This window comes from Macrobrachium nipponense, chromosome 2 (genome assembly GCF_015104395.2).
Source record: "Macrobrachium nipponense isolate FS-2020 chromosome 2, ASM1510439v2, whole genome shotgun sequence".
NCBI lineage: Eukaryota > Metazoa > Arthropoda > Malacostraca > Decapoda > Palaemonidae > Macrobrachium > Macrobrachium nipponense.
The window spans coordinates 92005355-92019655 of NC_087201.1; the positions used below are offsets into that span (position 1 = coordinate 92005355).

Consider the following 14301-nt stretch of genomic DNA (forward strand, 5'->3'; position numbering starts at 1 on the left):
GGAAAATACAGCTATATATATATCTGCCAGGTAAGTATGAACAAACTTAATTGTATTATAACAATAACATTTTTAACGTTATACTCGTTGCGTGAACGTGTACAGCCATGAACAACCGAACGAGAAACAACTTCTTTTTTTTTTCTTTTTTCTTTCTAAATACAACCGAATTGGATAACATCCGTTTGGCTTGTTTTTCAATCATCGTACTACAGTACACTATTACCGTAGTTGTTATAAATGGCGTTATGTATAGAATAGAACTGAGATATCTTAATGTAATAACTTTATTCGCTATAGATCAAGGATCAATATAGATCAAAGATCAATCGGGAAATTACTGTTAAATTTAAACCTAGTTATAACTGAAGCTGAGAAAACTGTTCAAGCTGCTAATGACTATTATCATACATCGGCAACAAGGATAAAACTCCAGTAAATGTATCCTATCAAACACAACCGTAGATAAAATTGAGATAAAATCATATAATCAAAACTACTGTGCTTGAAAGAACACATTTTACTGTTGGTTTCACACCAATATAAGATAAGTAACGTAAAGTTCGTATTACGATAATATAAAGGAGAATTACGAACAGAATCTCATAATATTTTTACGCAATAAACATGCCGCCAACGTAATCTGTTAACGCCAAAAAAAAAGTAATTCACATTCACAACGAGACATATTCAATTCATATTTCCTCCTAAAAGCACGTATAAGGAAAAATAACCTTGTCTCAATAAGTCAAGTATCTAGATATTCATTTATGCTAACTAGAAGCAAGAGAATTTGCTCAGAATTGCGTTATGGCAAAACAAACTCTTATTCGCCATCACCTGACTTCAAACCACAACATTGGCTGCTCCGCGGAATACTGCTTAAATTTGCCGTAGTATTGTATAATAAACTAATATGAGAATACATACAGTATTATTGGATACAGTGAAATAATGTATAACTTTTTAAAGGATTTATGGAAAAGATGCATAATTAATAAAATAACACTTTGCATTTTTCGGAACAGTGGCAGACAAGAACGAGCATGAAAAAACATCCCCTGACAACGTGGAGCATAGTTAAAAAGGCTGCCTTAATTTGTATCTTATTTATGTACAAAATAAATATACCCTATACATAATGTATTTTCATACACATTTTAAACATAAAAGCATAAACATTTAAAAAATCGACACATCGATTGCTAAATCTGCACTCTTTTTGAACTCAATATTTTCGGAAGAGTGGCAGATGGCGACTTACAAGAAAGAACACGAAAAAACATCGTATATTCGATAACTTGAAGGGCAGTTTCAAAAGCTGCCTTTTTATCATATTTCTGCACAGAAATACAAATACCCTATACATAATACATTTTCATGCACATTTTAAACAAAAGCATGAATATTTATAAAATCGACACATCGATCGCTAACTTGCACTTTTTTTAACTATATTTTCGGAAGAGCGGCAGGCGGCAGCTCACAATAAAGAACATGAAAAAACATATTTAATAATGTGAAGGGCAGTTTCAAAAGCTGCCTTTGTATCATATTTCTGTTCATCTTATGTTACTCTATATTTTCGGCATAGAACAGCGTCAGAGGCATATATTTTACCCTAATACACATGTAATAACTCTCCATAAAATTTCTTACCATAATTTCCATAACCTTTATGGTCTGAACGGCATTTCTATAAATGTATGAACTCATTAGACAACGGCACTAGCGGCGCTGTTAACTGAAAATTGTGCCGTAAAAGTACCTTAAAATGCCTTATTTTTGTACATTCAACTTCCCTGCCAGATATATACTTAGCTATAGACTCTGTCGTCCTGACAGAAATTCAAATTTCGCGGCACACACTTACAGGTAGGTCAGGTGATCTACCGCCCTGATGCTGGGTGGCAGGACTAGGAACCATTCCCGTTTTCTAATCAGATTTTCTCTGCCGCCGGTACCAACAACAACGTTGTTCGTTCCTCTTGACTGAATTTCGATTTTCATCGCCATTGATCTTCTTGACTGTCTTATTTGGTGACGTATTGGATCGTTGGTTTGGCATACGCTTTAATGGACTGTTTCTTGGACTCGATTTGGATTTTTCTTTAAGATGTCTGACACTAGTTATGTAGTGAGAATTTGTGTGAATGAGGGCTGTAACGTGAGACTGCCGAAGGCTTCGGTAGATCCTCACACTGTATGCAAGTGCTGTAAGAAGTATGAATGTTCTTTTTCTAACACGTGCAAAGAGTGTGAGAACTTGAGTGCAGAAGGGTGGAAAACTCTAACTTCCTACTTAAGGAAGTTAGAGAAGGATAGAGCAAGGAAAGCTTCCTCCAGAAGCTTAAGTAGATCTCGTTCAAACGAGCCAGTTTCTGACTTGGTAGCTCCTACCCCTCATGTAGTAGTTGCACCCTCTCCCTCGGTATCAGCCCCTTCTCCCTTCACAGAACCTGCATATTCGTCTTCGGAACTCGCAGATCTGAAAGCTGCCCTTAAGAGGATGGAGCTTAAGATGGCAGCTTTAGAAGGTAAGCATAGTGCAGTGAATGGTGCAGTGGACAGTGATTTTAAGTGTCCCCAGCGCAGTGGAGGGGGCGTCTGATCAGCTCTGGAACACTCCCAGGCCTAGACCTCTTCCAAGCTCCCTGGCCAGAGGAGAAGGAATGTCGAAAGCCTTACGGACGGAGGTTGTGGAGGATCCCCACCGATCAGGCGTCCCTTCGGCAGGATCTGTTTCGTCTCAGACTGCCAGGGATCGCTACTGTAAAAGCGTCCTTCGAGAGTGCTTCTCGTCTTCCGAGCCCTCGTCGCCCAGGCGCGGATGGAGCTCGACCGAGCAGTCACGTCCGTTGAAGAGGAGCTGGAAAGCGCCTACGCTTGATTCCAGTCCTGAGTGCTTCCCAGAAGGTTTGCTGTTGGATAGGAAGAGAGCCAAGAGAGCCCTGTTTTCGCCAGCTTTCGACTGGGAGTCCCCTACTTCCTCCAGACCGCCATCCCCTCCTTCTGACAAGGAAAGGGATATAGCTACCACCAGGATCCTCTTGAACATGCAAGAGCAGATCTCTTCCCTGGTTGGGGTGCTCTCTAAGGATCCTCCTCGTAGGAAAGACATCTCTTCCTATTAAGAGATCCTCTTGTCACTTGGAGGTCCCTTGCTCCAAGATCCTCTCTTCAGCTCCTCGGTCTCTAAAGAGGTCCTTTGATCTCCCTGCTTCTCGCTCGTCTCCTCGGAAGCACGAGGCTCGGGAACGCTTAGCGACCGAGCCCTCGTCCCCTTCCGATCACGAAGCGGCGTCCACGAAGCATGAGGATCTGTCCGAGCACCTGTCGCGCTCCCGGCACGTTCCGCTTTCCAGCCGCTCGGCGCCAGCCAGCCACGTTTCCCCAGTCAGGCACGAGGCTTCAGCCAGACAAGATGCACCAGCCAGGCGCGAGGCTCCTTCCAGGATCGAGGCGCCAGCCAGGCGCGATTCTCCTTCCAGGCACGATGTGCCAGCCAGGCGCGAGGCGCCTTCCAGAGACGAGGCTCCTTCCAGGCGCGAGGTGCCAACCAGGCGCGAGGCGCCAGCCAGGCTCGAAGCGCCTGCCAGGCGCGAGTCGCCTTCCAAGCGCGAGGCTCCTTCCAGGCTCTTGTTGCCAGACAAGCACTTTTCGGCTTCCGAACGTCGGCCTTCACATGAGCTTAAGACGAAGTGTAACTTAGCTCCTACCAAGCCTGAGGATCTTTCCAAGAGCCCTATTTGCATCGTACAAGAGGAGGCGTCCAATCAACAGTCTTCTGCTCCTAGAGCTCCTCTCTCGGACAGTTCTTCCCCAGCTAGAAGCCCTTCTCCTCAAGAGCAGAGGACTTCTGCAGAGGACTTCGCCTCTAGGCGCGAGCGTACCCCTTCAGCTGATCGCTCTTCCCTCTTCTAAGCTGGTAATGATCTGGAAGAAGTGTCGGACGACGACTCTCCTGTGAATGCGGGTCTTTCGGACTACAAGACCTTAGCTGCCTTATTACTCCAAGAGTTCGGAGACTCTCTCAGTCCTGCTGCTCCTCCTTCTCCGCGTTCTCTGTTCTCCAGCACTAAGACCTCTTAAGTCCTCGTCCTTCTTGAAGATGCGCCCTGCCATCTCAATGAAGAAGGCCCTTCAGTCGCTTGGATCTTGGCTAAGCTCTAAGAAAGAAGCGGGGAAGATTGTTTTTGCATGCCCCCCCTCCAGACTTTCTGGGAGGAGAGGCATCTGGTACAAGACTGGGGAAGCCATGGGACTGGCCCTCCCTTCGTCAGCAAAGGTAGACTTCTCTAGTCTAGTAGACTCGTCAAGAAGACACGCCTTGTCTTCTGCCAGCTGCCAGAACGACTTGGGGGATGTCGGAGTTGGACCATCTCCTCAAGGGACTTTTCCATGTGTTAGAAGATTTTAACTTCCTGGACTGGTCCCTTGGGGTGTTAGCTAAGAAGACCCAGGACCCTGACTTTCTCAGCCCAGAAGTACTACACAGTATTTTATCCTGTATGGATAAAGCAGTTCAAGACAGCTTGGGTGAGGTTGCCTCCCTCTTTGGGACTGGAATTCTCAAGAAGAGATCAGTATTCAGTTCGTTCCTAACGAAAGCTGTCTCTCCGTTTCAGAGAAAGAAACTCGTGCTCCTCAGCCGCCCTTTCGAGGAGGTCCTGCTACGCGACCCCCCTCTAGAAGTAAAGGCTCTGAGAAGCAAGGAAGGTCAGCCTTCCGGCCTTTCAAGAAAGGCAAGTGACTTACAAGTCCTCCAAACACCAGTGGGCGCCAGGCTCCTGAAGTACGCAGAAGCCTGGGCCATGAGAGAAGCCGACTCCTGGTCGCTATCGATACTGAGGAAGGGATATTTCATCCCCTTCAGGGACAGACCTCCCCTAACTTCGACCCCAAGGGAACTGTCCGCGAAGTACAAAGACCCTGCCCTGAGAGAAATGCTCCTACATATGGTGGATCATATGTGGAACAAGGAGGCCATCGAATTAGTGCAGGATCCCCACTCCCAAGGCTTTTACAATCGCCTTTTCCTGGTTCCAAAGGCATCAGGGGGGTGGAGGCCGGTGCTAGACGTGAGTGCACTGAACCGGTTCGTAGAGAAGAAAAAATTCTCCATGGAAACGACCGCCTCGGTTCTTTGGACTCTACGTCCCAGAGATTGAATGGTCTCCCTGGATTTGCAAGACATATTTCCACGTTCCCATTCATCCTGCGTCGAGGAAATATCTTCGTTTCATGATCCAGGGCAGGATCTACCAATTCAGGGCTTTGTGCTTCGGCCTGTCTACGGCCCCTCAAGTATTCACGAGCCTGATGAGGAACGTAGCACGGTGGCTTCATTTGAAGGAAGTCAACATCTCCCTTTATTTAGATGATTGGCTCATCAGGGCCAAGTCAGAAAGCCAATGTTTGGAGGACTTGTCAACTACGCTAGATCTAATACGGTCTCTCGGATTGCTTGTCAACCTCGAGAAGTCCCAGATGATCCCCAGCCAGAACCTGGTCTATCTGGGGATTCAGATGGATTCTCGGGGTTTTCGAGTTTTTCCCTCGCAGGAAAGACTCGTTAGAGGCTTTCAAAAAGTCTCAACCTTCTTAGGGAAGGAGCAAAGCTCAGCGAGGGAATGGTTGAGCCTACTGGGGACCCTTTCCTCGCTGGAGCAGTTCTTTTCCCTGGGGAGGCTACACCTTCGTCCCCTGCAATTCTTCCTACAGAGGGTATGGAATTGGAAGACAGGACAACTGTCAGACTTTTTCCCAATTCCCCAGGAGGTCAAAAATCACTTAACATGGTGGTTGACCCCTCTCAAGAGGAACGAGGGCTTGTCCCTTGCCATTCAGAACCCCAACCGAGTTTTGTTCTCCGACGCATCGGAGACAGGATGGGGAGCAACACTGGGAACGAAGGAAGTGTCAGGCACCTGGACAAGGGAACAGGTGTCCTGGCATATAAACTCCAAAGAACTTTTGGCTATACATCTAGCCCTAAGTTCTTCGAATCCGAAGTCAGAGGCGTGGTGGTCCAAGTCAACTCGGACACTGTCCAAGGAGCGAGGAACGTAAGAGCAGACAGATTGAGCAGGAGGAACCAGGTCCTTCCTACAGAGTGGACCCTCCACTCAGAAGTCTGTCAAAGGCTCTGGTCCCTGTGGGGGAGACCTCAGATAGACCTGTTCGCCACGTTCCTCTCCAGAAGAATAGACAACTTCTGCTCGTCAGTCGAGGATCCCAGAGCCATAGCGGTCGATGCCCTACTCCTAGATTGGTCGGGCATAGACGCTTACGCCTTTCCCCAATTCAAGCTTCTGTGGGAAGTGCTAAGAAAGTTTGTGGCCTCAAAGGGAACAAGATTGACTCTCATCGCCCCCTTTTGGCCTGCTCAAGATTGGTTCACAGAGGTACTGGAATGGACGGTGGACTTCCCCAGATCTCTTCCAGACAGGACAGATCTGCTCAGACAACCCCACTTCGAGAGGTTTCACAAAAACCTCCCCGCTCTCTCCCTGACTGCCTTTCGACTATCGAAAGACTCGTCAGAGCGAGAGGCTTTTCGTGAAAAGCTGCCAGCGCTATCGCTAGAGCCCGCAGGTCTTCAACCCTACGGGTTTATCAGTTGAAGTGGGAAGTCTTTAGGAGATGGTGTAGATTGAAGAAGCTGTCCTCCTCCAATACCTCTGTGACCAACATTGCCGATTTCCTTCTTTTCCTAAGAGAGGAATCAAATTTAGCAGTATCCACTATCAAAGGATACAGGAGTATGTTATCCGCTATTTTTTGGAATAGGGGCCTAAAAATAGCTGAGGACAAAGATCTGCATGATCTTATACGGTCTTTCGAGGCTTCCAAGTCTAGAACTCCTCGCACTCCTAGCTGGAATCTTGACGTGGTTCTAAAATTCCTGACCTCGAACAAGTTTGAACTACCTCACCTTGCCTCGTTTAGAGATATCACGAGGAAGTGTATTTTCCTTTTGTCCCTCGCTACTGCCAAGAGAATGAGCGAACTCCACGCTTTAGATTCTCGTGTAAGCTTTAGAGGAGACTCTGCTATCTGTTCTTTCCAGACATTGTTTCTGGCTAAGAACGAAAACCCTTCTAAGCCCTGGCCCAGAAGCTTTGAAGTAAAAGGACTTTCTAATCTGGTGGGGAAAGAGATAGAAAGGTCTCTTTGCTCAGTCAGGGCACTTAAGTTTTACCTTCGTAAGAAGATTCAGCTTAAGGGTTGTCAACAGAGTCTGGTGTGCGGTGAGGGACCCGAAGAGACCCATGTCCAAGAATGCTTTAGCTTTCTTTGTAAGAAGTGTGATAACAGAGGCTCATGATAAATGCCTAGATGACTCCTTCAGGCTGCTCAGAGTAAAGGCTCATGAGGTAAGAGCCATTGCTACTTCATTGTCCTTTCATAGGAATATGTCCATGAAGGACATCCTTGATGCAACTTACTGGAGATGCAACTCAGTGTTTGCTTCTCATTACCTGAAAGATGTCAGGGTAACGTACGAGAAATGCTTTTCTCTCGGTCCGTACGTATCTGCGGATTCGATGCTGGGAAAGGGGGCTGATACTGATCCTTAATTGTTAGTTGTGTTTTTAATTTTGTGGTGTTGAGTTTTTAGGGTTGCTTGAAAGGATGTTGGTGATAGCTCCTTTCAATTGTAGTACTAACCCGGGTGTTAGGATCAGGTGATCGGGATCAGTGTTGTGCTCCTTGATTTGCCATTAGGCAAGATGTTTGTCATATAAGTGGATCAGCACCCGTTGACAAAATCCTTAGGCTCTGTCGAGTAAGTGGATAAGACCCCATTGATAGACCCACAAGAACTCTTAGCATGAGGTCACTACCTCGCTGAGGCTCTTGAGGGGAAGCAGACTCCTGGGCAGTAGCCACAAAGTCTTCTGCCTAATCAGGTAGGAACCAAGGTTTTTTTATTATTACCTAAAACGTATGTTGTTTACCTGTCTATTTCAGTAGTTAGCTGTCTCTTACCCATCACCAAGGGTGCCAATCTGCTAAGTATATATCTGGCAGGGAAGTTGAATGTACAAAAATTATATTATGTTACAATAAAGTTTTGTACATACTTACCTGGCAGATATATAGTACCATTAAGTGGCCCACCCAGCCTCCCCTCAGGAGACAGGTGGAAGAGAAAATCTGATTAGAAAATGGGAATGGTTCCAAGTCCTGCCACCCAGCAGCAGGGCGGTAGATCACCTGACCTACCTGTAAGTGTGTGCCGCGAAATTTGAATTTCTGTCAGGACGACGAAGTCTATAGCTAAGTATATATCTGCCAGGTAAGTATGTACAAAACTTTATTGTAACATAATATCATTTTTTTAATGAATATTTTTGACAACAGCCGTAAAACCGATTCGCCGTTGAGCGATTGCGCTGTTAACCTCGGGCCACCTGTATATGTACAGTGGTACCTCGACATACGTAAGTCCCAGCTTACGAAAAATTCAAGTTACAAAAGCAAATACGAAGATTATTTTGGCTCTACATACGAAAATAGTTCAGGTTACGAAAGGTTGTTGCTGTAAAGTCCCGAGATTCGGCCGGACCACCAAGAACAATTTTAAAACTTGAGCACCACCAATTGAGTAGACTCGCCACCATCCTCCCGCTCTCCTATTGGTCAGCATCTACCCCATGTGCTCTTATGTATTCTATTGGTAAAAGGATGCTGTAAACTGAAAAACTTATTCATGCAATACATTTAAAAAAAAAAAAAACATTAGGTAAAGATAGATTAAAGAATAGAAATGAATGGTTATTATACTGTTTGGTAGTTTCAGTAGTGGAAGAGAGGTAATGATAATTTATAATTACGTACTGTACTGTCTGCTAGGTATAAGTGGTTGCTTGGCAATCGTTTGCTACTCGTATAGTGTGAACGTAAACAAAAGGTTGGAAGCTTTTTTTTTGTTTGTTTGTTTATTATAGTTAATGGTATAGAATAAAGAATAGAAATGAATGGTTATTATACTGTTTGGTAGTTTCAGTAGTTGATGAGAGATAATGAAAATTTATGGCTTACTGTGTACTAGGAAAAGTGATTGCTTGGCGATCGTTCGATACTCGTAAGTGTTGGATGTAAACAGAAGTTTGGAAGCTTTTTTTTGTTTTTGTTTATTATAGTTAATGATTAATTAATAATTATTTGAAATTAGTACATACTGATTATTTATATATTTTATTGACATACTATTCTAAGCTTTTAGCTTCTTAGGCTTAGATGTCAGAATCATAGACTAGGCTACAGTAGCAACTGCTAACATAGGCTAGGCTTATTGCTAAGGGACATATGCTAAAGTCCTAATATATGCAGTAAAAATGGAGTTAAACATTACATGCAGTTGAATATTACTCAAGTATGTATAGTATTTTGCCTTTTTGGAGTCATATTTCTTCCGTTGGATCGGCGTCGTAACCCTAGAACATGTTGTAAGCCTGGAAATATAATTTACTGGGGTGTTTTTGTAGGGCTTGGAACGAATAGGCATTTTACATGTAAAATGGGATTCAAGATACAAAAAGCTAAGGTTACGAAGGCCGCCTCGGAACGGATTAATTTCGTATCCTGAGGTACCACTATATATATACTGTATATTTCCACATACATATAAGACAACCTTTAAATCCTAAAATTCACCCCTAAAAATTGGGCTGTCTTATTCTACAATTCTAAAAATCAAACCTTTAATTCTAAGACATTATCGGTAGGCTAGCCTTGGCTTCGGTGCTGGAACCTAACCACCAACATGCATGAAGATTCACTTTATGAAATAAACTGGTAATAAAGGTAATAAAACCATTCTTACCTTATATGTTATTGGTATATCTTCATAACAAATAGCCTATTTCAGGAATAATTCTAAATCAGTGAAACAAACTTTTATCTTGGTGATCTCAGCTGAGAAAATGTAAACATCTAGTTATGGTTGGGCTGATGCACTCACAGTCAGCTATATCTTTCGGTAATCTCTTAGAAATTTCAATGGTGGTGTAACTACGGTAGTAATAACTTTTAGGATAACATAATATTTATTTTTCATTAAAAGTTTTTCAAACATATCACAAGATTGCACATGTGCCATCATAATTCTTGTCTGGTTTTAGCGAGTCGTCTTCGGCTTCGTCGTCGATAATACTACTTCATATCATAATACAAATCACCTCCGGTACCATCTGTGGCATTTTTTTTTAGTGATTTTATGACTTTTCATGTTCCCCCATGCTTTTCTAAAAAGAAACGCAGAGAACATCAAGTGAGGCACCACTCAAAGCTGTTTGTAACTGTTTAGAACATTTCAGTCATCATATGAATGATAATTGTATACAATAATTATCTTTCATTATTGCATTGTTATTAGCAGTTGTTTGAGAATGCTGAAACGTAGACAAAACAATGGTTTCCCTTTTAGGTGATGTATGTATGAAAAACATGATATATAATCAGCATTATTAACCCAACTTTGGTAATTTATGAAAGGAATGTATTTCTGAATCAAGTTCCATTCGACAAGTAAAGACCAGTGATGATATTGGCAAAACTTGATCAGCTGATTATTTTTAGATGTAAGCAAAACCAAAATGCAAATGGCGCATCATTGCTGTTCATATATTTTAATACGATAATACCTGCAGTATGATTACAGTAAAAACAAGTTTTATTAAAAATATCATTATTCTTAATACAAGTATTATTCAACTTCTGCAAGTGGATATCTATCAGTGTAACAACCTAACCAAGGCAATAGTCTCTCTCTCTCTCTCTCTCTCTCTCTCTCTCTCTCTCTCTCTCTCTCTCCTCTCTCTCTCTCTCTTCTCTCTCTCTCTCTCTCTCTCTCTCTCTCATCAACTGATACTCCTCCATCGTCCACTAAAAAATTCCGGATTTTAGAATTCTGGAAGAGGCAATTATTGTTTTTGTATACTATTGACATAAACCGAATTGAGAAACAGCTGATTGCTGACGTCTTTACCGTATCTATCTAGCGTTTATGAAGGGTTCCGTTAAAATTGTCAAGTTGTTAAACCCTGCCGATTTTCAATGATGGCTTCCATAAGTAGAAATAAAATACATTTTTGTTTATACCTCATGCAATGGAGATATCAAGAATGAATACTAGTAAATTAAAGCTGCCAGGCGGAAGTGATGTTCGGAACAGGAGAAATCGCTCCTAATGCTTAAACAATGAAGTAATATGTGCACGTTTTCAACCAAACTTCACTAATTTACTATAAAAGGTATCTCCGAATTATATCTTCTAACAAATAATGGCTATGAAGATACTGATAGTACTCAGATCAGCAAAGATTTAGAGAATGTAAATATCGAATGCAAACGATGTACTTGACGATGTTTATATTATGTAATCCAGTAACAATAATAATTAATAATACTCTATGTAATTGGATAAAACAAGCAAAACCACCTTTTGTTCCTACACGTTATGCAAATCATCGGTCCTTTACATAAGGAATTACTTTCAGCGCCACCTGGAACTCGGTCGTAAGATTCTATAACAAGGTAGTTAGGCAGTAACTGCTTGTCCCGTGGTCGGGAGTCCCGCCTGACTGGATGTAAACATTCCATTTCACTTTCAAACTACGTTGGGTGCAGACATGTTGTTTACCTCTCTGCTCGCCTCTGTTGTGAGACTGTTCTATGTTCATTTTTGTATTTTGCCCATATGCACCCCCATCCAACCAGAAAATGTCCTGGAGGGGGGGGGGGGGGGGTTAGAGCATATGGTGTACTTTGCTCTAGTGAAGAAGTGGATCCTCACACCCTCTGCGCAAGGTGCCAAGGGCATGACTGTAATGAGAAGTTAACTTGTGACACTTGTATCTCCAGGTTGGAGGAGCAGTTGGGGAGATACAATAGGAGGAGGAAAGCTCTCTCTCGACACCGCTGGTTACAGACACGTCGTCTTCTTTCCTTCCCCCTCGTAAACTTCCTCACATGGCTCTCTCCATCGGGGGACATGTCTCTCTCCGCCTCTTCACTCGGTCTGTCGAGTGAGAGGAAGGAGGGAGACATGCCAGCCTGGAGTTGGGGGATCTGCAGCAGGTATGGCGATCACTGAGTCTTCCCGGCACTCCAAGCATCCAGGGACTCCCACAACATCTAGCTGCAGTCCCAGTCATGCATGTGGTGGAGTCAAGGACGACCACAACAGTGTCTACTCTGGGGTATGCGTCACCACCTCACCTGGTCTACACCCAGCATGTGACGATGTTTACCCCCACTGCTGCAGTGCAGGCACCAGTGCCATGAATCTCCAAGGTGGAGTGTTACCCTCCTTCTCCCCTAGGTTTTGCTGTCCTTGCTCCTCCACCTGATTTTGAGTGCCCGAAGAGCTCGCCCTTGGACCTACCTCCTGTTGCTGTCGCTGTTCCTGCTGCCCCTGTTCCTGCCCGTGGAAGTGCTGCTGCTCTTTCGGGTCCTCCTTCCCAGGTGGAGCTTGGCCCCGCTGCTTTGGCAGCCGCCCCAACTTTGTCCTGGATGGGAGACCTGTCTGCTGTTCTGAGGAAGCTGGTGAAGAAGTCAAAGGAGAGGAAGGTGTTGTCGTTGTCGTCTTCGTTTTCGTTGTTGTCGTCTGCCACCTCCTCCCCTTCTACTTCCAAGGCTCCCCAGCCAAGGAAGTAGGTGGTCTCGCTCCCCCCCCCACCCCCACCCCCACCCAGCCCACCCCCACAAGAAGTCTCACAAAGAGACTTCTAAGGGTCTGTCTCATCGTCCCGGTGAGACAAGTGGGCCTTCTGCTGGTCCTCCAGTTCCCTCGGGAGCGGGGCCCGTCTCTCCTTCCTCAGGGAAGAGAAAGACGGGGACCATGGAGGTACCAGCAACCTGGTGTGTCTGCTCCTGGCTCTAGAGTTTCCACCTTTGGACCAGGAACCGTGCAGCCAGAGTCCAGGCCGCTGAGTATGCTCACCACCAGGACCCAGGCATGGGGCAGAAGGATGGTAAGTCTCGTCGCTCGGGTGACTCTCGCCAGACTGGCAATCGCTTGCATAGCGATCGCTTGATACCCAGGGTTGATGAGATGGTCCCACCTGACCGTACGCGAGGCGAGGCTGGGAGGAGGTCCCCCAGGTCCCCAGGAACAGCTTTGGCTGCTTCTTGGACCGTGACGCGTCGTGAGGATGGTGCTTGCTCTCGCCACGTTAGTGGACGCTACCAGTCACCCGTCACGCCAGCATGATCAGACGGTCCGCACGGCCGGTAGCAGCTCCCCTGACGCAAGAGACCGATGCTACCGTCCTCGGTCCATCACTTCTCCGCAGGGAGATCGCTGGTCCAGACCATCAGCCCAGTCACTACCGCAGTAGAAGATTGCCTGTAGTTTCTCCCAGCCTACTGGTTCTGCTGGTAGGCAGGGTGGGAGCATCAGGTCTACCTCGCCTGTCCCTTCAACCTCCTCGGGATACACTGGGAGGAGCGAGGCAAACAGGAGTGACCTTGAGGAGTGTGCTCCTTACAGTCCAGCCACGAGATTCGGTTATAGAACTGGACAGGTTGTATGCTCAAGTGGTTAGAGAAGACCATGGGGGGTCTGACGAGGTTCTTTCTGCTGAAGGAAGAGTTTCTCGGGAGGGACTCGGCCTGGATGGATCTGACGGTCTGTCGCCTCGGGGGACAGTCACTCTCAAGATACAGAGGTCTTTCGCAGAGGTCATTGCACTGATCCGTCAGCATAGTGACCTTGGGAAGGATTGGTGGTTGCCCCTCTGACCCGTCCATCTAGGTTGGAGTTGTTCTGGGGTCCTAAGAAGGAACCCAGAGCGTCTGTATGGCTCCCCTGGTCTTCCTTGGCTGGTGGTGTGCTTGACCACCATCTCTTGTGAGCAAGAGGCTTTTCTCGCCGAGCAGCAGCAGAGATGGCTGGGTACCTCAGACAGTCTTCTGCAGCAGTATACCAGGGAAAGTGGTCCAGTCTTCTGTGGTTGGTGTCGTAGATGGGGGTCTCCCTCCGCTCAGAGCCACTCTTCAGCAGGTAGCGGATTCCCTGGTCTTTCTTCGTTGAGAGAAGCTCCTCTCTGTATCCACGGTTAAGGATACAGAACCGCCCTGGCTCTAGTCCTTAACCTGCGAGGAGTTGATATTTCCTCTTCCATGGAAATATCTCTCCTAATGAGGAGCTTTGAGAGGTCTTGCCCACCCAGGGAACTCAGGCCCTTGAGTGGGATGTGACTCTTGTCTTATGGATTCTGACTCGTAGACCTTAAGAGCCTCTCCGGTAGTTTTCAGACAGGGATCTGACCCTCAAGACCATCTTTC

The 14301-nt window shown here is 45.5% G+C and overlaps 2 protein-coding genes across 2 annotated transcripts in view; one reads left to right on the forward strand and one right to left on the reverse strand.

The window, feature by feature from the left end:
* Nucleotides 1-2974, reverse strand: part of LOC135221252 (uncharacterized) — a 291718-nt gene extending 288744 nt beyond the window's left edge. The window contains exon 1 of the mRNA XM_064259067.1: nucleotides 2962-2974. The gene's annotated coding sequence lies outside the window, so the exon portion shown is untranslated. The remainder of the gene's footprint in view (nucleotides 1-2961) is intronic.
* LOC135220784 (uncharacterized) overlaps nucleotides 1-14301 on the forward strand; it is a 216158-nt gene that overhangs the window by 55347 nt on the left and 146510 nt on the right.